The following is a 23712-nucleotide window of genomic DNA, read 5'->3' on the forward strand; positions in this document are numbered from 1 at the left end:
CCTCCACCTGCAGGAATCCAAACTGGTGCATGGAAGCCGGCCACTGTGAAAGCGCTGCTGGCGCGTGGCAAAAAAATGTCTCCCTCACAGCTGGCGAGAAAGCTGATGTCACCAGTTAAACACTGTGAGTAGGAGTGTGAATTTTAAATGTCCCCTACAGCCTTACTTACTTACCATTTTACCTGACTACACAGACTTGTCCACTTTTTTTTCAGCTCCAGCACCGCGGTGCACCTTAACTCAGGCTGCAAAACCCCAGACCGAACACTTGGCCCAACGGCAGCTTTTCCTTACGGGTAAGTATGCACCACCTTGCATACATTTGTCTCTGTGTATTAACAGTAAGCCTAATAGTTTTAACATTTGTTCTCCAGGGACTGCTGAGGATGATGATGAGGAACTGGTATCTGCATTATTGCAATGTGAAGCACAGCTAAATACAGGTATGGCATATGACACAAATGCAAATATTGTGAAAATGTTTAGTGACAACACTAAGAAATATTATTTTGGGGAAAATTTCTACATTTTAGATATATTTTTCTTCACAATACAGAATTATATCACATTGCACTTCTTCAAAAAAGTGTACACTGGGTTTTTTGCTTCTTAACACTTCTTAGCATTTCTTTGCTGTGACTTTCTGTAGTATTTCTGCACTGTGCCTGTTTGTGAGCTGCTTTTATGGCATATTACTATCAAATGCAACATTCAACCTAATATTGTTTTGCTGCCTGTTTGCTTCATTTCTCCTTCATTACCTCTTGCAACCACTGTGCATCTAGAGGCCTGTGCTGATCCCCATCCAGTAGCGATACCAGTTGTTCATCAGCCACCAGCTGAGCTTCCCAGTCACTGGAAGGATCAGCTTCCACCTTCCCAGCAGGAGTGGATTCGGCACACATTATTTAAGGCCAACACACGAACCGGCAAGCCAGAGCTAGTGACCCAGCTGAAACTTTGGTGGCATCCTCCTCAGCCCCTCCTCATTCACACCCAGCCTCCCGCCTCACCTGACCACTTCTTCTGTCGGCCGCTGTTCTTATGGATGCCCCATAAGATGTGGCTGTTTCCTCTTGTCTGTGTTCGTCCAGCCTGTGGCAAGCACCGACTAACAGCAGCAGGACTGTACCGAACAGTGCGCAAGGTGTTGGACATTGACGGGTGGTATGACCTTGCCACTGAGTACCTGGAGTGCAAACGCTGCTCAAAAAAGTATCCTTCTTGGTCCGAGGACATCTTAGGACAGCTGGATATGGGCCACCGCAGCCAGTTTCCAGCTTTGCTAACATACAGGTAATTCATGATGGATGACAATTATTAGGTGCTTTTATTTGTGTTATTTTTTAGACATTACACTCTTTCTCCTTAGATACTCATGTGACATCCGGGTGCTGAGAATGATGAGGGAGAGGACAATGGGCAACAGTGTGACTCAGCTGTACAAAAAGCTGCTGGAACAACACAGCGAAGCATGGATGCAGCGTGTCCTGCAGTACCTGACAGCTTGTGAACCATTCACAAAGTCTTCTGTTGTGTGCCCCCCTGCATTTGCTGAGCCTCCCCTCTTACCTGCCCTTCCCAAACCTAAGTGGCTGTTAGCTGTGTATGCCAGGGATGTTCTAGTGCGACTGCATGAGGTGAAGGCCAAAATAACCTCCATCTTTGGCTCTGTCCTCAAGATGGACTCAACAAAAAAGGTAACCAAGAAACTTGCTGGTGCTGCTGCAGGTACAGCTGCCTGGTGCACTAATGTGGGAAACGAGCACGGTCAAGTTCTTGTCTCGGTCCTGACAGCTGGTGAGGGACAAGCACTGGACGCTATGGCAGCTGGCCTAATGAAGCGGTACAGGGAGGCAAGAGTGGCGCCACCACAAATTATGTACGTGGACAGAGACTGCTGCAGTCTGCATGGCCCTTGTCGGGTGAAGGCCATGTTTTCAGAGTGGGACGGGCTTCAAGTGCGCCTTGATATATGGCACTTCATGCGCCGCTTTGCTGCAGGCGTCAATACGGAAGCTCACCCCCTGTATGGCATTTTCATGGCACGCCTGTCCACGTGCATTTTTGAGTGGGATCCGGAGGATGTTGCTGCTCTTCGCCATGCCAAGGAGGGTGAGTTGGCAGCAAAGAGGATTGGCCACTTCACTGAGGAGGCGGTGACCACTCGCATTACCCGGAGGGAGTTGGCTCTGCACTGCAGGAGGAGGACCAGAGGGGTGGAGGAGACCATCAGACTGATTGGGTCATTGATCGGTCTGTTTGACAGTGCAAGTGGGAAGGACACTCTTGGCGTTCCTCTCTTGGACCACGAACGGATCCAGCAGATATGGAAGGAGCAGGAGAAACACGTGGCCTGTATCCAAGACCCAGAGGACTTCCCGCTCTACATTAAAAAGGCACCCTGAAGAAAGGCGGTGTGGAGCTGAGCTGCTACAGGTGTGCCCGTGGCTCTACCTCCCTGGAGTCCTTCCACCTCCACCTAAACAGATTTATTCCAGGTATTGCATACATATGGGTTACTAGTTTCTGTTTAACAGTAATATTACAGTCCTTTTCTGTGACTTTAAGTCACTAGTTTAAGAACTTTTTTTCTCTGTATGTCTGGTTGTAATGGCAATTCTATTTTAACATAATTCTATTACATTTTACAGATTCTTTATAGCATCTCATACGTAGTTAATATATTGTTCAAATGTGACAAAGGCTTCTTTGTTTGCTTAACTTTCAGGAACCAGTGCCAGTGATGCGCATTTCCAGGCGTATCTCCTTGAAGGGGTGATGCGCTGGAATGATGACCGGATGGAGGCCGCTGTAATAGGAGCACCTTCCATCCGCTGTTATGGCAGCGCTATGAAAGAGGCAGTGGACCAGCTCAGCCAAAAGGTGCTAGGGAGATGCTGGGATGAGCGCTATCGCACCCCTGGAGCGTACACAGGCAAGAAATTATCATCATCATCCATCATGAGAAAGAATAACTTAATTAATTTGTTCTTTAATAACACTATTCATTAATCAATTTAACCTTTAAAGTATTATATATTATAACAATTGGGTTCTATGGAATTATTTATTTGTTTCTGATTGAGAGAGAAACTGAGAGACATTTATGACATATCCCAGGACATCCCCACTCTGACACACTGTTGTAATGTTAATTAGTTGGCAGTTACCTGCGCAACTCGGCCTCTGGCCTTGTGGCTACGGCCGAACAACACCGGTGGATTATCCATTACCAACCCCACTCTCACGAGTGCTATATTGCTTAAAAATATTAAGAATACTTTATTTTTTCTGTTTTTGTTTATGTAGGTGAATTGCTGGGAATGGAGTACTTGTACAATCAGACTGGCAAAACACTGACTCCAGTGCTCCAGAACCCAGAGGAGGAGGACAGGCTGGTGGAGCAAGTCAATGATGATGAGGACATACAAGATGAGGGATTTCAAGAAGAGATCACAGAGGATATCACAGTTCCTGTGCTCTATGAGGCTGACCCCCGCCGTCATCTGGAGAACAGGCCCTCAACGTTGATGACGAGTCCTCTGGCCTCTTCACCTCAGGCCCCTGCATCACCTGCTGATCTGCCGTCCACGTCACGTGATGGAGGACAACATCCTGCTGCTGCCCCTTCAATGCTCCCTGACCCCTCTGAGGCTGCGCTGGAGAGTGAAAACAATCTGTCCAACGAGGCTCAGGTAAGACACTTTAACGGCTATTTCAATCCAATCTCAATGACATTTTATTTCACATTTATTGATATTAATCAATCCATTTACTAGGGAGCAGTCATTGGACCGGATGGGGTCGCTGGGTGGGACAAGGTCCAGGATCTTGCTGCTTTCCTGGTGGGTCTCCATGAGGCGTCTTACCTCACTGAGCTGCAGGTGACCCAGGTCGTCCAGCTGTGGACAGCTCTCCCTGAAGGCGACAAGGAGCGGGTCGACTACCAGCCTCGTCATCAGCAGCGACTGATACGTGGCCGTTTTAAGGCTCCCAAGCGGTCTGGAGTCACGCCGGGTGTGGAAAGTGTTAAGCGCTGCTTGATAGGACATCCTGGGGGGCCAGCTCAGTTCCCCGGCACCAGCCGCTTGGTTGAGGCCATGTGCATAAGGCTGTGCACATTACACAAAACAACCAGCAGGAAGGCTGGAGTTTCCACCCCCAGATGGTCTATCATTCTCAGACACTACCACCACATCCGGGACTTAGTGCTCAACAGTCCAAGGGTTATGACTACGACAACGATCCAGCTCTATGAGCTTAATCAGCGGACACTCATTCAATGGTAGGTCAGGCACATCATTTACCTCAAATTGTCTGAATAGTTCTCTAATGAATACATATCTAACACAAATGATCTTCTCTCAGGTTTCGACAGCGGCAGAAGAGCCAGGAATTGAGTGTCCTTTCTCAGGGAATGGCTCCAACCAACCCGATTCCTGTGGCACCTGACCAGCTTCCAGCACCGAAGGAACGACTGCAGCTCCTTCCATCAGCATCAGGCCCACAGCATCACTTTGTCCTCCTTCCAAATCTGGAAGGGCAGGCTCCTGTTTTGCGGCCAGGCCGACGGCCAGCTGCTGCCACCAGGGAGCACCCCATCGCACCTACCCCCACCGCACCAGACATTGCACAGCCCATGTCAGCTCCTGGGATGTTGCCTAGGGTAGGGACTTTCATCCTCAACCCAGACAAGACTGGGTCATGCATACTGGCACCTTCTGGTGCCTCAACTTCCAGTGCAGGCCCAGCTCCACTTGTTCCTGCACCTGCTACTCCTGTGTCCCGGTACACGCAGAGGAACAGGCGCCAGCGTGCCCTTGAGGAGGAGAGTGGAGTCCACAAGAGGAAATATGCGAGAGGGGTCACCTACAATACCTGTAGCCATTGCGGGCAGCCCAAAACAAAAGAGTTTGGGCATAGTCGTCATGGCAGTGCCACCTTCTGCTCACGTGCCTCAAATGGCAAATCTCTTGAAGAGTGGTTGGCAGAACAGAGAGCAGCAAAATAATTTTTTAACTGTGTTTTGCTTGTATATATGTATATATTGTATATGTGTGCTTGCGTGTCCTTTGACCTCAGACTTAAACAAAAAACTGACATATCTGACCGTCCAGACATCAAACTGTACATTTAATTTTTGTGTTTGTCCAGTAGTTATGAGGTCAAAGGTCAACATGTGTGGAGGAGTGTTTCTGTGACTTTGTTTCTGCAGCAGCTGAATGAATGTTTGGAAACTGTTTTACAGACTCAGCTGCCGGTTCACTATTCACCGTAACTGTGATGTTGAGTTAAAAATGTGTTCTTAAACCTTAGAAACCTTCATCAGAAAATACAAACTGAGTTTACACAAAACTCTCAGGACCAAACTTCATAGGGAAAACTGCTGAGTTTAACAGACTCCCTGAATGTATAGACACTGTCATTGATGTACTATTGTAAATATGAGTGCTTTGTAGTGTACATAATGTTTACATCTCTGGGACGTTTGTATGTTTACATGCAGGTCATTGTTTGATTTTATACTGAATGTGTTTCCTCTTTAAAGCAATGAGTTTTCAGACTGATTGTGTTGACTTGTGGAGCTTACGATTGTAAGCTTACTGATTGTAACACATGGTTTTCATCAGCAGATGTAGTTAATTTGTTTGCCGTGGTATTTTAGAGAACTTTCAATATTATTTCATAATTTATGTGCATTTCATTTCCATCTGATGAAGACCGTATGATACAGTTGAAAGCTGTTGGCTTGATTTACCAGTTCAAGTTTAATACTGTGTGCGCGTGTGTACGTGTGTGTGTACGTACGTACGTGTGTGTGTGTGTGTGTGTGTGTGTACATTTTCAATGCTTGTTTATTTTTTATATCTTGTGTTTTCCTGAACAGTGTGTGTGTGTTCATTTTAATACTTGTTTATTTTACATCTTGTGTTGTTACATCATGTTCAGATACATTAAATCTGATCATAACAACATTTAAGACTCAGCCTGTGCATCATCAAAAAACTCCATATGGTCCCACAGTCTTTGAAGGCACATTTTATTGTTATTATCATTATATTAACAGAAACAGAAATAACATCAGAAGTCATTGGGGGGCATATGAGATCTTAAAGCCAAAGCAATGTTCTTCATAATAAACACAACATAATAAGTATTAATCAATACAATGACATGAAATTGCCACACATTATTATTATTATAGATAAATATAAACATACTAGTCATTGGGGGAGCATATATTTTAAAGCTAAATCAATGCTCTTAATAATACACAAAAATAATAAGTATTAATCAATTAAATGACATGAAATTGCTATGGCACACTTTATTATTATAGATAGATATATTAATATAAACATTACTAGTCTTTGGGGGGAATATATGTATATATTAGAGCTAAAGCAATGTTCTTAATAATACACACAATAATGGGATTTCTGATCACTAGGGGGCGTCATAGCTTGGGGATTTGGGGACGCTTTACTTGTCCGGCAGATCGCAGGTTCGAATCCAGCTCACGGTGGGTGACTCGATAAACATATAACTCGAAATCATCCATAACGCACAGGGATATCACTTCAATATTGTTGCAGGCAAAAATATATCTGTTATTTCATTATTCTACATTTTCCCGTATTTTTTCACTTGGGAGCTGGGGGGTGAGGGGGGCGGAAAGATCGTTCCTATCGTAGGGAAAAGCAAACAATGTTTCCGCCCGGTCTCGAACCGGGGACCTTTCGCGTGTTAGGCGAACGTGATAACCACTACACTACGGAAACTGCCATGTATGAAAGTGGGGACATATTTTTTTAAATATATGACTGAAAAACACACACACACACACACACACACACACACACACACACACACACACACACATAATACAATCATACCCGAGTAAGCACTACATATAAGCTACGTAGTGTAACTTATTGTGGCAATAAACATTTTCTGATTCTTTTAAGACATTCACTCTGCTAATTCTGCCTCAAATCATCTGCAAATCTACAAACTTTTTGTTACATATAAACAGACCACTCAGTTGTTCCAACCTGAAGCCTTTTCTGTTAATATTTACTACTTTCTTATCTCTTCTGTGACCGTACAAAAACAAGCGGTGTATTAGTAAACTCATACGTTAAGAGAAACGTGGTTAGATGTGTGTGAAACTACGCTGCAACCCTTGAACTGGGACACAGCTTCTGTATCATAAAAGCATTGTTTGGGACACTGAACCCATCACACTTAACAACTTTGGAATCTGCCAATACTGTGTGACGTATATAAGGTTAAGTCACATATGGGTGGCTATCACGGGGGATTAGCTCAAATGGTAGAGCGCTCGCTTAGCATGCGAGAGGTAGCGGGATCGATGCCCGCATCCTCCAATAATGTTTTTTTTCACATGACAGGACAAAAAAGATGGTGCACTCTTAGGCTGAATCCCATTTCTCTGTCTCACCCCTTCCGGGAAAAATATATGTTATCAACCCATACGGCGGGCCGCAGCACCCTCTTATTTCAATACAGACACAGGCTAATCAGAAAGCACTAAGGAAGTGCAGGTCACAACCATGTCTAGGATTTTATATAGGGAATATAGGGAATCAGTGAGAGTCTAATGATGAAAAGCCAAAAAACTGGAAATAAAAGGGAAAGGTGGCGCTGAGATGGTCAGACTCAAAAGGAAAAAAGGGATCGTGTTGCTTGCTGTGCGTTGTTCATTCATTCACCGGACCATCCGAAACCCGCCCCACGCCCCTACGAAATTTCCAAGTAGATGTTTTGGTCCCACTCCGCCGCTATCCACATACAGTACAGTACAATACAAACAGTCCCATATAAGACCCATTCACCTTGTTTCACTTCACTATACTGTTTTTCAGTAGGGTAACGAATGATTAGTTACCCTTTTTCAAAAGGGTAAAGGTAACTACCCTTCTGAAAAAGGGTAACTACCCTTTCAAAAACAGTAACTACCTATTTTTTTGTGTACCTTATTGTAAAATGTTACCGAAGCAGTCGTTTGGTTGGTGGTCTAGTTACCCCAGAATAGGTGACTGTGGGCTGGATACAGAGCACCACAAACTGCCGGTGGTGTTGCTCCATCAGGGTACAGAGCACGGCTCTGTTCTGAAGGTGAGAAATAACCACGACCCCTGATTTGCATATAAGAAATGGAAATAAATAAATGTGGCATTAGGAAATAAAAGTCTCTTGAAATAAATAAATTTGGACTTATGAAATAAAAGTACCAACCAAAAGTAAAACCTTTTAATATATTTATTTAACTAACTAATTTATTTATTTCATGATGTATTTCTAAGGCAGTCCCTCCAGGATTTCGCGGCCTTTTTTTGAGATTGTTGCGGCCCAAAATGCCTGATTTCGCGGGAGCTTTTGTAAAAAATTGCAATTAAAGCTGCGATGTCTTTTGTATATTTGCTGTAATGAAGTTGAAGTTGCGGGAGACAGTGAAAGTTCCAAAAAAGTTGCGATTTTTGTTTTTTATATAGTTACAAAAATTAAAAAAAGATATAAAAAGGAAACTTTTTTTTTTACTATAAGGTGACGGTTCCCGAAGACACAACTATATTCTATTTTAGTTATATATTTGTAACTGCAATAAAACAACAATTTGCTGCCAAACTACTTAATTACACAGGTTAAAAGCTAGCTAGCTAAATACAAGAAACATCAAACTAGCTTAATACACAGGTTAGCAGGTAGCTAGCTAAATACACAGGTTAAAAGCTAGCTAGCTTAATACACAGGTTAACAGCTAGCTAGCTTAATACACAGGTTAAAAGCTAGCTAGCTTAATACACAGGTTAACAGCTAGCTAGCTAAATACACAGGTTAACAGCTAGCTAGCTAAATACACAGGCTAAAAGCTAGCTAGCTAAATACACAGGTTAACATCAAGCTAGCTTAATACACAGGTTAACAGCTAGCTAGCCTAATACACAGGTTAACAGCTAGCTAGCTTAGTACACAGGTTATCAGCTAGCTAGCTAAATACACAGGTTAACAGCTAGCTAGCTAAATACACAGGTTAAAAGCTAGCTAAATACAAGAAACCGAATAACATTTAATTTAATTCGTAGGTTACCGCCCCTCGAGGCACCTAAGACCCTAACGCTGCCTCCACACTGGCAGTTGAAATCAGCTCCGATTCGGCTTCGAAACGACCTGAACTCATTCATTCACATTTAGCTATTGACATTATACCCTATATCACATTTAACTATTGACATTATACCCTATATCACATCTAACTATTGACATTATACCCTATATCACATTTAACTATTGACATTATACCCTATATCACATTTAACTATTGACATTATACCGCTATTTCACATTTAACTATTGACATTATACCCTATATCACATTTAACTATTGACATTATACGCTATATCACATTTGTAAAAAAGACCATTACTTTGAGCAGACTGGATTGGCTGTAGCGATACACTCTCTCTCTCCCTGTCATCAGTGGCTCGCTCTATCTGGACTAGTAACGTATCGCATGCGAACCACACCTCCATGTAGGCATCCACATACTGTTGGAGAAATGAGCGTGTTGATTGTGAGGCAATAAAGTATAATTAAGAAATGACACTTGTCTGGTTCTTATCGGACCCCCTTCAGTGGACTCGGATTCACTACTAACCAGTCAGTTACCGGTACATGGGTTACATGCACCATCGTGCACCCGTATTTACATGGTCCTTCGAGCCTGATCCAGGCCCACTGTTGTTGACGATGTCAGATTATCCAGATGCGCCCACAGAGCGGGTGCGGAGGCAGACTGCACTTCCAACACGTTTGATGGACTACTATCTTACTGGTCTAGAACCTAGGAGACGCAGTTCACTGCCTACATCAACACACGCTCCAACCGACCAAGCAAGGGAGGAAAAGAAGTATGAGAGGAGTAGAGACCAGAGTCGCTCATCTGCACCAGAAATCAGGAGCAGCACAGTCTATCACAATGGGTGATTCAGGACAGCTGGGATGAGAGTACCGATCTGTTACGAACGGAGAACAGAATCTTAAAGCTCGAGCAGAAGGCTCTCCTGGAGTCTATGCAGGAATTACGGCTACGTAATGAGGATCGACACCTCCAGGCTAAAGTGAGTGAGCACAAGCTAGAGCAGCTCAGACGCCAAACTACGCATGAGACCGAGCAGCTTCATCAGCAGTTACAACACCTAGGAAGAGAACTCTAACGGTTACAAAACACTAATGGACCTGCAAGTCAGCCTCAGCCGACAATTCAGCATCAAAGTGATGATGCTGAGACGAGAGAAGGGAATAGAGTAGAGCATCGTAAAGCTCGTTCCCCTGAGTATCGCCACATGCATCGGAGACATTCACACAGATCGGTGAGGAGTCCCGGCCAGACACCAAGGAGCAGCCACGCTCACTCTCCTGTGAGTCACTACTCCCCAGAGTACTCACATGCCCGCTGATCTGAGAATTGGCGCACCACCGAGAGGCCCAGATTCAGTTCCCCTGACCGTTACTGTACAGAAGGGAGAGGTAATTGGGAAGCCACCAAGCAGCGCTACTCCCCACCAAGACACGGCGGTCCACGATACTATCGCTCTCACTCCAGACACCGCAGCCACAGTCCAGCTGGTGGCCAAGAACGGTCATATAGAGGTCCAACGCCTACTATACCAGACTTTGTTCATCCAAATCCTCGAGAGTTTGCACGTCTGAAAGTTGCACTAGACAACATCCTACCAGCTGATGCAACTGAAAGGTTCAAGTTCCAAATCCTAGTTGATCACCTGAAGCTTGAGGAAGCCCTATTGATTGCTGACTCCTACTCAAACTCACAGTACGTTTTCGCAGACACTATGGCTGCTCTTACTGAGCAGTATGGGCAGCCTCATCAGTTAGCTCTACAGAGGATTGCAGAGTTAATGGATGCTCCCAATGTAGCCAGTGAGGATGTAAAGGCCTTCCGCATGTTTGCATTAGAGGTGCGTTCCCTTGTGAGCATGCTGGAGCAGCTGGGGGGAAAGGGGAGAATGGAGCTGCAGTGTGGGTCCCATGTGTCTAGGTTGCTAGGGAAGCTACCTCATGACCTGAGAGCCCGTTTCCGTCGTTCTATTCACCCTCATCGCACTCCCATTCCCACGCTTTTGGATCTTTCGGACTGGTTAGAGTTTGAGATTCAAGTCCAAGTGGATACTGCTCGATACGGCTCAAAGGGAGAGACATCAGCAAGGAAAGAAACACGGAAGGAACCCAAGTCTTCTGGGAAGATCACAACCATCTTCCTCGGCACAGAAAATAAACCGTCTGAGGGCAAGCCTGAGCCTAAATACCCCAAAGAGAGGCCAAAGAAATACTGTCCATACTGTGATAGTAGTAGGCATTCACTAAATGCATGCACTAATTTCAAGCAGTTGACAACACCTCAGAAACACAGCTGGATCAAGGATACTAAGGCCTGTTGGCGCTGTGGGCGGGCCCATCGAGCATCAGAGTGCAACTTGAAGATGTGTTGCCAGACATGCAACAATTGGCACCTACTTGTGCTCCACAAGGTAAATGAGAAGGCTGATAACCGAGTAGTGAACAGCAACAGTTCTCCAACGACTGCAGAGGAAGTACTCTACATTGATCGGCCAGTGGAAGGGCGCAAGGTTCTCCTTAAAGTCACTAAAGTCCTCTTACATTACGGAGATCAGACCCTAGAATCGTACGCGATCCTGGATGATGGGTCAGAGCGGACAATCCTCCTTCATACCGCAGCTTAGCAGTTGGGCCTCCGGGGACAACCAGAGGATTTGCCCTTGCAGACAGTGCGGCAGGAGCTTCATGTCCTCCATGGGGCAGCTGTATCATTCAGGCTCTCCCCGGCCTCTCAACCAAAGAAACTTTATCAGATCGAAGGTGCCTTCACAGCTAAGAAACTGGGTTTGGCTGAACATACACACCCAGTCAGCTCACTTAAGCAGAAGTTCCGACATCTCAGGGGACTACCGCTACAGGACTTGGACCGGGTCTGCCCTGTGCTGCTTATCGGCTCGGACAATCCCCATTTAATTACGCCCATAGAGCCAGTTCGCTTTGGTCCCCCAGGAGGTCCTGCCGCAATCAATACACGCCTAGGCTGGACATTGCAGGGTCCAGCTCAGGGGCTGCTGCACCGCTTTACAGACCAGCAGTGTCTATTCACATGCCCGGAGCCACGGTATGGAGACCTGTACAGCAATGTTGAGAAACTGTAGCAAATGGACGTGCTGCCATGGCGCAGTGCGAAGGCCAGCACCAGGTCTCACCAGGACCAAGAAGCGATAAAGCTTCTCAAAGCCAAGACCATAAGTGTAGATGATAATGGACTTATGCGTTATGCCACTCACCTACTGCGTGTCCCTAACATGCCACAATTGCAAGCACCAAAGGAGGCGGTGCTCCCACAGTTACGCAGTACAGAGAGGAGACTGGCTAAATCACCCGAGCAGGCAAAGGCCTACATTGCCGAGATCTGTAGGCTTGAAGAGGCAGGCTTTGTAGTGAAGCTGGAGCCAGGAACAGAAGAAACCAAGAACAGCTGGTACATCCCCCACCATATGGTCCAGCACAATGGCAAGAACAGAGTTGTTTTCAACTGTTCGTTCCAGTTCCAGGGTGACAATCTCAACCAGCTCCTCCTTCCTGGGCCCACCTTGGGGTCTTCCCTCCTGGCTGTGCTACTTAGATTCCGGGAGCATGCTGTCGCCATCAGCAGTGATATTCGTGGAATGTTCCACCAGGTCAGACTGCTCCCCGAAGACCAGCCGCTTCTTAGATTCCTGTGGCGTGATCTGAAGCGAGAAGAACCTATCACCGTTTACGAATGGAGAGTTCTCCCATTCGGAACAACATGCAGTCCTTGTTGCGCGACATACGCATTGCAGAAGCATGTGCTGGATCACAGCCAGCCAGGAGAGGATGTACGCCAGACCGTTTTGCAGTCCTTCTATGTGGACAACTGTCTGCAGAGCTTACCATCAGAAGAAGAAGCACAAGTCCTTGTTGATAAGCTGCTAAACTTGCTTGCCGATGGGGGCTTCGAACTGAGACAGTGGGCAAGCAACAGGCCAGCTGTTATCAGTCACCTCCCAGCTGAAGCTAGGTCAGATAGTGCCGATCTTTGGATAGCACAAGGCCAACCGAATGCTCAGGAATCAACATTGGGATTGCACTGGCACTGCCCTACGGACACCCTATCCAAAAGCTACGCCTGCCGGTGTTCCCACAGGTCACTATGCGTACCATTTACAAAGTCCTGGCCAGCCAATACGACCCCCTTGGATTCATCATCCCTTACACAACGAGGGCCAAGGTGATAGTGCAGCAGCTATGGACTAAGCAACGTGACTGGGACGATCCTAACCTGCCTGAGCAGCTTCTTCACGCTTGGAAGGAATGGGAGAGCGAGTTGCCAGACCTGCAACACATTTCGCTACCACGATGCTACACCAGCTCAGAGATGGACCCTGGCAACAGTCAAAGAGAAATCCATGTGTTCTGTGATGCGTCTGAGCGTACCTATGGCTCAGTAGCCTATCTCAGGACTGAGGACCCAAGCGGTCAGGTGGAAATCGCCTTTCTAGCTGCTCGGTCAAGGGTAGCACCAAGAAAGCAGCAGACCATCCCAAGGTTAGAGCTCTGTGCAGCACTTACAGGAGCCCAATTATTCACAGTACTCAGCACAGAACTGTCTTTGCCCATCCATCAGGTTGTTCTATGGTCAGATTCCACCACCGTCCTATCCTGGCTGCAGTCCGACTCATATCGGTTTAAAGTCTTCGTTGGAACAAGGGTGGCGGAGATTCAAGACTTAACAGACCGGGAGGCATGGCGTTATGTAGACTCTGCCCAAAACCCAGCGGATGACATCACCCGGGGGAAAAGACTGTCAGAGCTTGGAAAGCAGTATCGTTGGTATCAGGGCCCCTCTTTCCTCTACAGCTCACCAGACCTGTGGCCACAGAAGCCGCTCACTTCTCAGCTCGACGGGGAGGAGATGAGGAAGCCAGTCATCTGTAACCTCACACTCACCAACCAAAGACCTCCAGGACTGGACCCGAGCCAGTTCAAGACCTTCGCGGAGCTTCTAGAATCAACAGCTCGTGACTTGTGTGAATCAGCTGATGGCTCTCCCTGTGCCGATGATTACCAGAAAGCCGAGAACTCTCTACTGCAACAAGTGCAGCAAGACTGTGAAGAACTGGCCCTGCTGCTGGCAGGAAAACCTGTGCCAAACAGTAGTCGGCTTCTCACTCTTCCTCCTGAGTTAGAAAGAAGCTCACAGATAATTCGGGTAGGCGGACGTCTGCGTCGCACCACCGGACTTGATCAAGCCAGCCTCCACCCTATAGTTCTGGACCCTAAGCACATGATTACACAGTTCATCATTAAGGACATAGACAGTTCTCTGCATCATCCAGGCCCAGAGCGTGTGTTCGCAGAGGCACGAAGGAAGTACTGGATACTGCGAGGAAGGGAAGCTATCCGGCGTCATCAGCGACAGTGTTCTGAATGTCAGCAGTGGCGAGGCAAACCTATCATCCCGAAGATGGCAGATCTCCCTCCTGCTAGATTGCGACTGTTCCAACCAGCTTTCTATTCCACGGGTGTCGACTGTTTCGGCACCTATATGGTCACAGTGGGTCGCAAGAAGGAGAAAAGATGGGGAATTGTGTTCAAATGCATGACGACCAGAGCAGTCTATCTTGACCTTCTCTCTGGCCTTGATACTGACTTCTTCCTCATGGCTTTCAGGCGCTTCATGTCCCGCAGGGGAAAGCCTTTCGAACTGCTATCTGATCAGGGCACCAACTTTAAAGGTGGAGAACGCGAACTAAAGCAGGCCTTCGCGGCCCTTGGACCAGAGATCCAAGCCCAGCTTGCCCCACAGCAAATCAAATTCAGGTTCAACCCACCAAGTGCACCACATTTCGGGGGCTGTTGGGAAAGGGAGATTCGCTCCCTCAAAAATGCTCTGAAAGTCACCCTGGGAGCACAGTCCGTTACAGAGGAAGTGTTACGCACGGTGTTGATTGAGATTGAAGGGATTTTGAACTCAAAACCCCTTGGCTACGTTTCTTCCGACATAACAGACCCGGATCCGGTTACCCCTAACTCCCTGCTATTGGGGCGGCCAGATGCCTCCCTTCCCCAGGTTGTCCATCCCAAAACTGAACTGTTGTCCAGGCGCAGATGGAGACACAGTCAACTGCTTAAAGACCATTTCTGGAAGCACTTTATCCAGTATTACTTACCAACTCTGCAGGCCCGGCAGAAATGGCTCTCTGAAACCCCAAACCTCTCTGCTGGTGCAGTTGTTGTGGTAGTGGACCCACAGTTACCACGGGCGTTATGGCCCGTCGGACGGATTACCCAGTGCATGGCAGGATCTGATGGTCGGGTCAGGTCTGTTAAAGTAGAAGTAGGCAGACATACCTACTTACGGCCAGTGTCTCGGATTATACGCCTCCCTGCTTTGCCGGACTAAATTGATGATCAGGCCCAAAGTCTCTGGTCTTACTGACTGTGCAGATTTCTACACAAAATCTGGGGGCGGCTGTAAAAAGACCATTACTTTGAGCAGACTGGATTGGCTGTAGCGATACACTCTCTCTCTCCCTGTCATCAGTGGCTCGCTCTATCTGGACTAGTAACGTATCGCATGCGAACCACACCTCCATGTAGGCATCCACATACTGTTGGAGAAATGAGCGTGTTGATTGTGAGGCAATAAAGGATAATTAAGAAGTGACACTTGTCTGGTTCTTATCGGACCCCAATCAGTGGACTCGGATTCACTACTAACCAGTCAGTTACCGGTACATGGGTAGCACCATCGTGCACCCGTATTTACAACATTTAACTATTGACATTATACCACTATATCACATTTAACTATTGACATTATACCCTATATCACATTTAACTATTGACATTATACCACTATATCACATTTAACTATTGACATTACATCGCTATATCACATTTAACTATTGACATTATACCCAATATCACATTTAACTATTGACATTATACCACTATATCACATTTAACCGACGTGACATGTCAACGTCCTGGGCAGCTGTTCTCCACGCAGCAGCCTCTCTATTTATATCTGTATCAGAGAGGTCAAAGAGAATCGGACATTCAGACACTTATCAGTCGTTCTAGCATCTCTGCCATTTTTGTGAGTCGCTTCCGAAGCTTTTCAACGGTGTAGTACGATGTCCGCTGGGGACGTATTGCATATTAGGGAGCTGATTTCAAGTGCCAGTGTGAAGGCGGCGTAAGACCACAGCTCCCCGCAGCCGCAGCTTGAGCAATGGAAACTTTGAACATTGTCGTTAATGACAAAAGGTGGTCTCCTTTAACTTTTCCTTTCTTTCCAAACTAATCTGAAGTGACTGGAAAAAGGAAGACACTTTCATAATACCTCAGCCCGCTACTGAGACCTGCACCTCAGCCCGCTACTGAGACCAGCACCTCAGCCCGCTACTGAGACCTGCACCTCAGCCCGCTACTGAGACCTGCACCTCAGCCCGCTACTGAGACCAGCACCTCAGCCCACTACTGAGACCTGCACCTCAGCCCGCTACTGAGACCAGTACCTCAGCCCACTACTGAGACCAGTACCTCAGCCCGCTACTGAGACCTGCACCTCAGCCTGCTACTGAGACCAGCACCTCAGCCCGCTACTGAGACCTTCACCTCAGCCCGCTACTGAGACCAGCACCTCAGCCCGCTACTGAGACCAGCAGCTCAGCCTGCTACTGAGACCAGCCTGCTACTGAGACCAGCATCTCAGCCTGCGGTGTCGCCCGATGCCACTAGCCGGGGAAAGGGACCTCGACAGCGGTGTGCAAGAGTGGTAAGCAGCTAGGTGGAAAGCTAACGCTAGCCGGCCACCTGTTCCATCAATCCTGCTTGCAAGTGTCCGCTCATTAGACAACAATCTGGACTACATTCAACTTCAACAAAACTCTTTGTTCGACTGACCTGTTGATGCTGTTAGCCTCTCCCCTACATAAGCATTATTTGCAAACAGAAGATAAATTTGAGAACTTACCAGACAAAAACCGGAGCGTCCTATCGTAGGGAAAAGCAAACAATGTTTCCGCCCGGTCTCGAACCGGGGACCTTTCGCGTGTTAGGCGAACGTGATAACCACTACACTACGGAAACCCTGTGAGCATCAATGAACATTTAGGAAACTAGCCTCACCATCCTCCCCTCAATACGGTGCAGTCGTCCTGTCCCCTTTGCAAAAAAGCATCCCCAATGAATGATGTTTCCACCTCCATGCTTCACGGTTGTGATGGTGTTCTTGGGGTTGTACTCATCCTTCTTCTTCCTCCAAACACGGCGAGTGGAGTTTAGACCAAAAAGCTCTATTTTTGTCTCATCAGACCACATGACCTTCTCCCATTCCTCCTCTGGATCATCCAGATGGTCACTGGCAAACTTCAGACGGGCCTGGACATGAGCTGGCTTGAGCAGGGGGACCTTGCGTGCGCTGCAGAATTTTAATCCATGACGGCGTAGTGTGTTACCAATGGTTTTCTTTGAGACTGTGGTCCCAGCTCTCTTCAGGTCATTGACCAGGTCCTGCCGTGTAGTTCTGGGCTGATCCATCACCTTCCTCATGATCATTGATGCCCCATGAGATGAGATCTCGCATGGAGCCCCAGACCTTGGGAGATTGACCATCATCTTGAACTTCTTCCATTTTCTAATAATTGCGCCAACAGTTGTTGTCTTCTCACCAAGCTGCTTGCCTATTGTCCTGTAGCCCATCCCAGCCTTGTGCAGGTCTACAATTTTATCCCTGATGTCCTTACACAGCTCTCTGGTCTTGGCCACTGTGGAGAGGTTGGAGTCTGTTTGATTGAGTGTGTGGACAGGTGTCTTTTATACAGGTAACGAGTTCAAACAGGTGCAGTTAATACAGGTAATGAGTGGAGAACAGAAGGGCTTCTTAAAGAAAAACTAACAGGTCTGTGAGAACCGGAATTCTTACTGGTTGGTAGGTGACCAAATACTTATGATATCAGCATATTAGCAACATTATGCTATCCTTTATGCCTCAAGGCTGTTTTATACTTCTGCGTCAAATATACGCCGTTGCTACGTGCGTAGGTAGCCTGGTCCTACCAGACTCTGGTACATTAGTCTGGTCCTACCAGACTCTGGTCCATTAGCCTGGTCCTACCAGACACTGGTCCATTAGCCTGGTCCTACCAGACTCTGGTCCGTTATCCCGGTCCTAACAGACACTGGTCCATTAGTCTGGTTTTACCAGACTCTGGTCCATTAGCCTGGTCCTACCAGACTCTGGTACATTAGCCTGGTCCTACCAGACTCTGGTCCGTTATCCCGGTCCTAACAGACACTGGTCCATTAGTCTGGTTTTACCAGACTCTGGTACATTAGTCTGGTCCTACCAGACTCTGGTACATTAGTCTGGTTTTACCAGACTCTGGTACATTAGTCTGGTCCTACCAGACCCTGGTCCATTAGCCTGGTCCTACCAGACTCTGGTACATTAGCCTGGTCCTACCAGACTCTGGTCCGTTATCCCGGTCCTAACAGACACTGGTCCATTAGTCTGGTTTTACCAGACACTGGTACATTAGCCTGGTCCTACCAGACTCTGGTACATTAGCCTGGTCCTACCAGACTCTGGTACATTAGCCTAGTCCTACCAGACTCTGGTCCATTAGCCTGGTCCTACCAGACTCTGGTCCATTAGCCTGGTCCTACCAGACTCTGGTCCATTAGTCTGGTCCAACCAGACTCTGGTCCATTTCATTGGTCCAGAGAGTCTGGCCTCTCTCCATTGACAAGTGTTAACTTCCTTGAAGGCGGGTACTCTGTTCAAGTTTAAAACTATTGGATCTGCCCAGAGCCACACTGATCTGCCTTAACCAAGTGCTAATGTTTGGTCGTGACGTCGGCTTAGCACCGCTAGCGTTAGCCTTAGCCAACTCCTTCACCACTAACGGAGCAAGATGGAAAATCCTACTGTTCCCGAACCCCGTGGGGAGGAGGGCCACAACATCATGGCCACCAACAAAACTCAGCAAAGACTGTTCTTGTTCGGGGACACACTTTGTTTCTCTCACTATGACTCTAGAGTCAGTACTCGCTCTGAAGATAATCACCATCACTGTCTCACTTATCCCCCTTGCTCTATCACCCACTTCCCACACACACACACACGCTGGCTCGACGCAGACACCAGCGCACAAGTATAAATATCAGGCCACTTACATAGGCATCAGCGAAAGTAGAGCCTCAGAGCCGCCGAACCATGAAACAGGCTTCACTAGATCCGTCTTCAATTGAAAAAGAAATGTTTTGGAGGATGCGGGCATCGATCCCGCTACCTCTCGCATGCTAAGCGAGCGCTCTACCATTTGAGCTAATCCCCCACAATGCCATGGCTCTTCAGACGTCACTTACAGCACTAGCAACAATGTGTGTTGTCAAATGTTGGCAGATGAACTGAATTTTACATCCAGTCGTACATATGCGACCAGTAAATTTTCCCCATTTTTTACACATTAAACGTCGAAATTCCGGTACCTGAATGCGCAGAAGCTAATAGTGAGTGTAGTTGGCTAACATAGAACATGTTGACCTGTTGATGCTAACTGTTAAATTTGACAACTTAACCAAACACCAGAGCTTCCTATCGTAGGGAAAAGCAAACAATGTTCCCAGAAACCCTGCTAGGACTGATGTGATGCATTCAGGAACATTTAGGAAACTAGTGGAGCCAAACATTTTCGTTGGCCAACAAAGCAAAAAATGAAAATATAATATTTGGTTAGCATGTTGATTTACAGTGTGTGCCCCTAAATCTTCTGGTGGCGCCCCTAAAATCTTCAGTTGGGGGCAACTGTGATCCTAGTGAAAGAAGTACTGACCACTATACTAACGAGGACATCTGAAAATGTCTAAGTGCAGTACCTCTTTTAACCATTACGTAGGTGCCTATGGGACAGTAGCGCTGTTTCAACATTTTAATATATACATCATCGTTCGTGCTATCAAAAACTACTTCGCCATTTAAGGTCACATGACTTAGAGGATTACACTACACACAAGCGTTCGACAAATTGTGCACCACTTCCTGTGTCCACTATCATAAACACGATCCTTAAGTGGAAAACATTGTTTCCGCCCGGTTTCGAACCGGGGACCTTTCGCGTGTGAGGCGAACGTGATAACCACTACACTACGGAAACTGCCACATATGAAAAAGGCGACATATTTCGGAAAATACATGATGGAAAAACACCTCTAAAATGACGTAGACCTGACACACACACAGTACTTAAGCCTTGTTTGTGTTGTTTCAGAACTCAGTTGGTTTGTGGGCGTGGCTACAGCATAGGGGGCGGGTCAAACCGTCACCAATCAAAAAGAAACTCTGCTGAGTTCAATGACACCTCACACAAGACTTTACCTTTAACAGTTAAGGTTAAATGTTATGAAAGGGGGCGTGGTCTGAGTACATGGGCGTGGTTAAAGTATAGGGGGCGGCTCAGTATCACATGTAGACCACACATTATAAGTTTCATGTAAATCGGATGATGTTTGTCATATTTGGCTGATTTCCTGTTGCCAGCAGGGGGCGCTATGACCAAAAGTCCATTTTGGCGTATAAATGACCTCAGGCCTGGACCCTTGTCAATCGTGAGAAATTTCGGGCAGATATGACAATGTTCACTCAAGTTACAACAACTTCTTCGTTCATCGATAAATGCCCAAAATGACACGCCACACCACGCCCACACCGTTCGACAAGAAGTCTTGATTTTGATAAGATTTCATCGTTGACAAATTTGAAGTCAATCAGATGAAATCTCTAGGAGTTCTTCAGTATAGTAGTAGTAGTAGTAGTAGTATAGTATATTGCGAGAGTGAAGATCTGGTCCGTTGTGCCATGACCAGGACGGAATCCTGTAATTGGCACACCCTCTGGTCCCCCTTTTTGAACAGGGGACCCACCACCCCGGTCTGCCACTCCTTAATCAATCCCCGGGGCTTTGCCACTGTGGAGTTGTTTGACTACCTCAGCAACTTCCACCTGGGAAATTGACGACAATCCCCCATCATCCTCCAGCTCTGCCTCTAACATAGAGGACGTGTTAGTCGGATTTAGGAGTTCCTCAAAGTGGTCCTTCCACCGCCCTATTATCTCCTCATTTGAGGTCAACAGCGTCCCATCCTTACTGTACACAGCTTGGATGGTTCCCTGCTTCCCCCTTCTGAAGTGGCGAACGGTTTTCCAGAAGCACCTTGGTGCCGACCAAAAGTCCTTCTCCATGTCTTCTCCGAACTTTTCCCACACCCGCTGCTTTGCCTCTTTCACGGCAGAGGCTGCAGCCCTTCGGGCCCTTCGGTACCTTGCAACTGCCTCCGGAGTCCTCTGGGATAACATATCCCGGAAAGACTCCTTCAGTCGGACGGCTTCCCTGACCACAGGTGTCCATCACGGTGTTCGTGGGTTACCGCCCCTTGAGGCACCTAAGACCCTAAGACCACAGCTCCCCGCCGCAGCTTCAGCAATGGAAACTTTGAACATTGTCCACTCGGGTTCAATGCCCCCAGCCTCCACAGGGATGCACGAAAAGCTCCGCCGGAGGTGTGAGTTGAAAGTCTGTCGGACAGGGGCCTCTTTCAGACGTTCCCAATTTACCTCCGCCCCTCTCTTCACCCGAGTGTCCAAAACATACAGCCTCAGATCAGATGAAACGATTATAAAATCGATCATTGACCTTTGGCCTAGGGTGCTCTGGTACCAGGTACACTCATGAGCATCCCTATGTTCGAACATGGTGTTCATTATAGACAATCCATGACTAGCACAGAAGTCCAACAACGAACAACCACTCGGATGTAGATCAGGGAGGCCGTTCCTCCCAATCACGCCTCTCCATGTATCTCCATCATTGCTCACGTGCACATCAGAGTTTTCCCCCCCCACAACTCGCAGGCGTAGGAAGGCGACCCTCTCGTCCACCGGGGTAAACTCCAACGTAGCGGCGCTCCAACGTAGCGCCATTTATTTGGACTGGCTCTCATTGGATATTCCTATCATGCTATATACCGTTGGAAAGGGGATGTGATGGGCTACAACTGCCATGATTGATGTGTCGATAGCAAATGACAGCTTTCCTAAAATGGCTGCTCAGAGAGATGACGCAGCATATTGACCGCTCCATAATGGGAGCGCTTGCTGTATGTCGGGGGCTGTCCCGGGGTGAAAACCAAAGAGAAAAAGTTGGGGATGCTTTCGCATTGTAGGCAGCAAGATAAGGAAAACAAGCATACCCAACAACACCGTGCACGATGAAGAGAAAATATTATGTTTGCCGACTGCAGTTGACAAAGGAGGTTAGCAAACAGTTAGCTACGGACTTTTTGTTTTGTTTTTACACGGCATTTTGTACCTACTGGATTATTTTTATGAGAAACCCTTTTGGTCTTTTGATTGTTGGACCCTGGTGGACTAAATGAATATAAACAATTAGGGAATGGGCGCATATTCAGACTTTACAACTGCTTCAAAGGTAAGAAGTCGTCACTTTTAATCCTTTTTTTGTTTAAGAGGTCTGTATATCTAAATGAATCATGTTTGTTGCTATGAATTCCATTAAATTAACTTCAGAAGTGGATAGCTGAGAATCTAACCGATCTAATGATGTGTAATATGTCCATATTGACAAAAGTGTCACATTCATGAAATAATTTTTAATGTTGAAATATTAATAAATATGATTTCCTGTTGCCAGCAGGGGGCGCTATGACCAAAAGTCCATTTTGGCGTATAGATGACCTCAGGCCTGGACCCTTGTCAATCTTGAGAAATTTCGGGCAGATATGACAATGTTCACTCAAAATAAAACAACTTCTTCGCTCATCGATAAATGCCCAAAATGACCGCCACGCCACGCCCACACCGTTCGACAAGAAGTCTTGATTTTGATAAGTTTTCATCGTTGACGTCTTGAGATGGCACACACCAAATTTGAAGTCAATCGGATGAAATCTCTAGGAGGAGTTCTTCAGTATAGTAGTAGTAGTAGTAGTAGTAGTAGTATATTGCGAGAGTGAAGATCTGGTCCGTTGATCCACCACCAGGACGGAATCCTGTAATTGGCACACACCCTCTGGTCCCCCTTTTTGAACAGGGGACCCACCACCCCGGTCTGCCACTCCTTAATCAATCCCCGGGCCTTTGCCACTGTGGAGTTGTTTGACTACCTCAGCAACTTCCACCTGGGAAATTGATGACAATCCCCCATCATCCTCCAGCTCTGCCTCTAACATAGAGGGCGTATTAGCTGGATTTAGGAGTTCCTCAAAGTGCTCCTTCCACCGCCCTATTACCTCCTCAGTTGAGGTCAACAGCATCCCATCCTTACTGTACACAGCTTGGATGGTTCCCCGCTTCCCCCTTCTGAAGTGGCGAACGGTTTTCCAGAAGCACCTTGGTGCCGACCAAAAGTCCTTCTCCATGTCTTCTCCGAACTTCTCCCACACCCGCTGCTTTGCCTCTTTCACGGCAGAGGCTGCAGCCCTTCGGGCCCTTCGGTACCTTGCAACTGCCTCCGGAGTCCTCTGGGATAACATATCCCGGAAAGACTCCTTCA

General features: G+C 47.0%; 1 protein-coding gene and 5 non-coding genes across 6 annotated transcripts in view; 1 reads left to right on the forward strand and 5 right to left on the reverse strand.

Moving 5' to 3' along the window:
- Positions 1-23712, reverse strand: part of LOC116036424 (bromodomain-containing protein DDB_G0280777-like) — a 1700590-nt gene that overhangs the window by 1017512 nt on the left and 659366 nt on the right. The gene's annotated exons all lie outside the window — the stretch shown is intronic.
- trnav-aac lies at positions 6713-6785 on the reverse strand. The gene has a single exon. It is a non-coding gene; the product is annotated as a tRNA-Val (tRNA).
- trnaa-agc lies at positions 7322-7394 on the forward strand. Its single transcript has one exon. It is a non-coding gene; the product is annotated as a tRNA-Ala (tRNA).
- trnav-aac lies at positions 17158-17230 on the reverse strand. Its single transcript has one exon. It is a non-coding gene; the product is annotated as a tRNA-Val (tRNA).
- Positions 19407-19479, reverse strand: trnaa-agc. The gene has a single exon. It is a non-coding gene; the product is annotated as a tRNA-Ala (tRNA).
- trnav-cac lies at positions 20226-20298 on the reverse strand. The gene has a single exon. It is a non-coding gene; the product is annotated as a tRNA-Val (tRNA).

The sequence above is a fragment of the Sander lucioperca genome, chromosome 13 (genome assembly GCF_008315115.2).
Source record: "Sander lucioperca isolate FBNREF2018 chromosome 13, SLUC_FBN_1.2, whole genome shotgun sequence".
Taxonomy (NCBI): Eukaryota; Metazoa; Chordata; class Actinopteri; order Perciformes; family Percidae; genus Sander; species Sander lucioperca.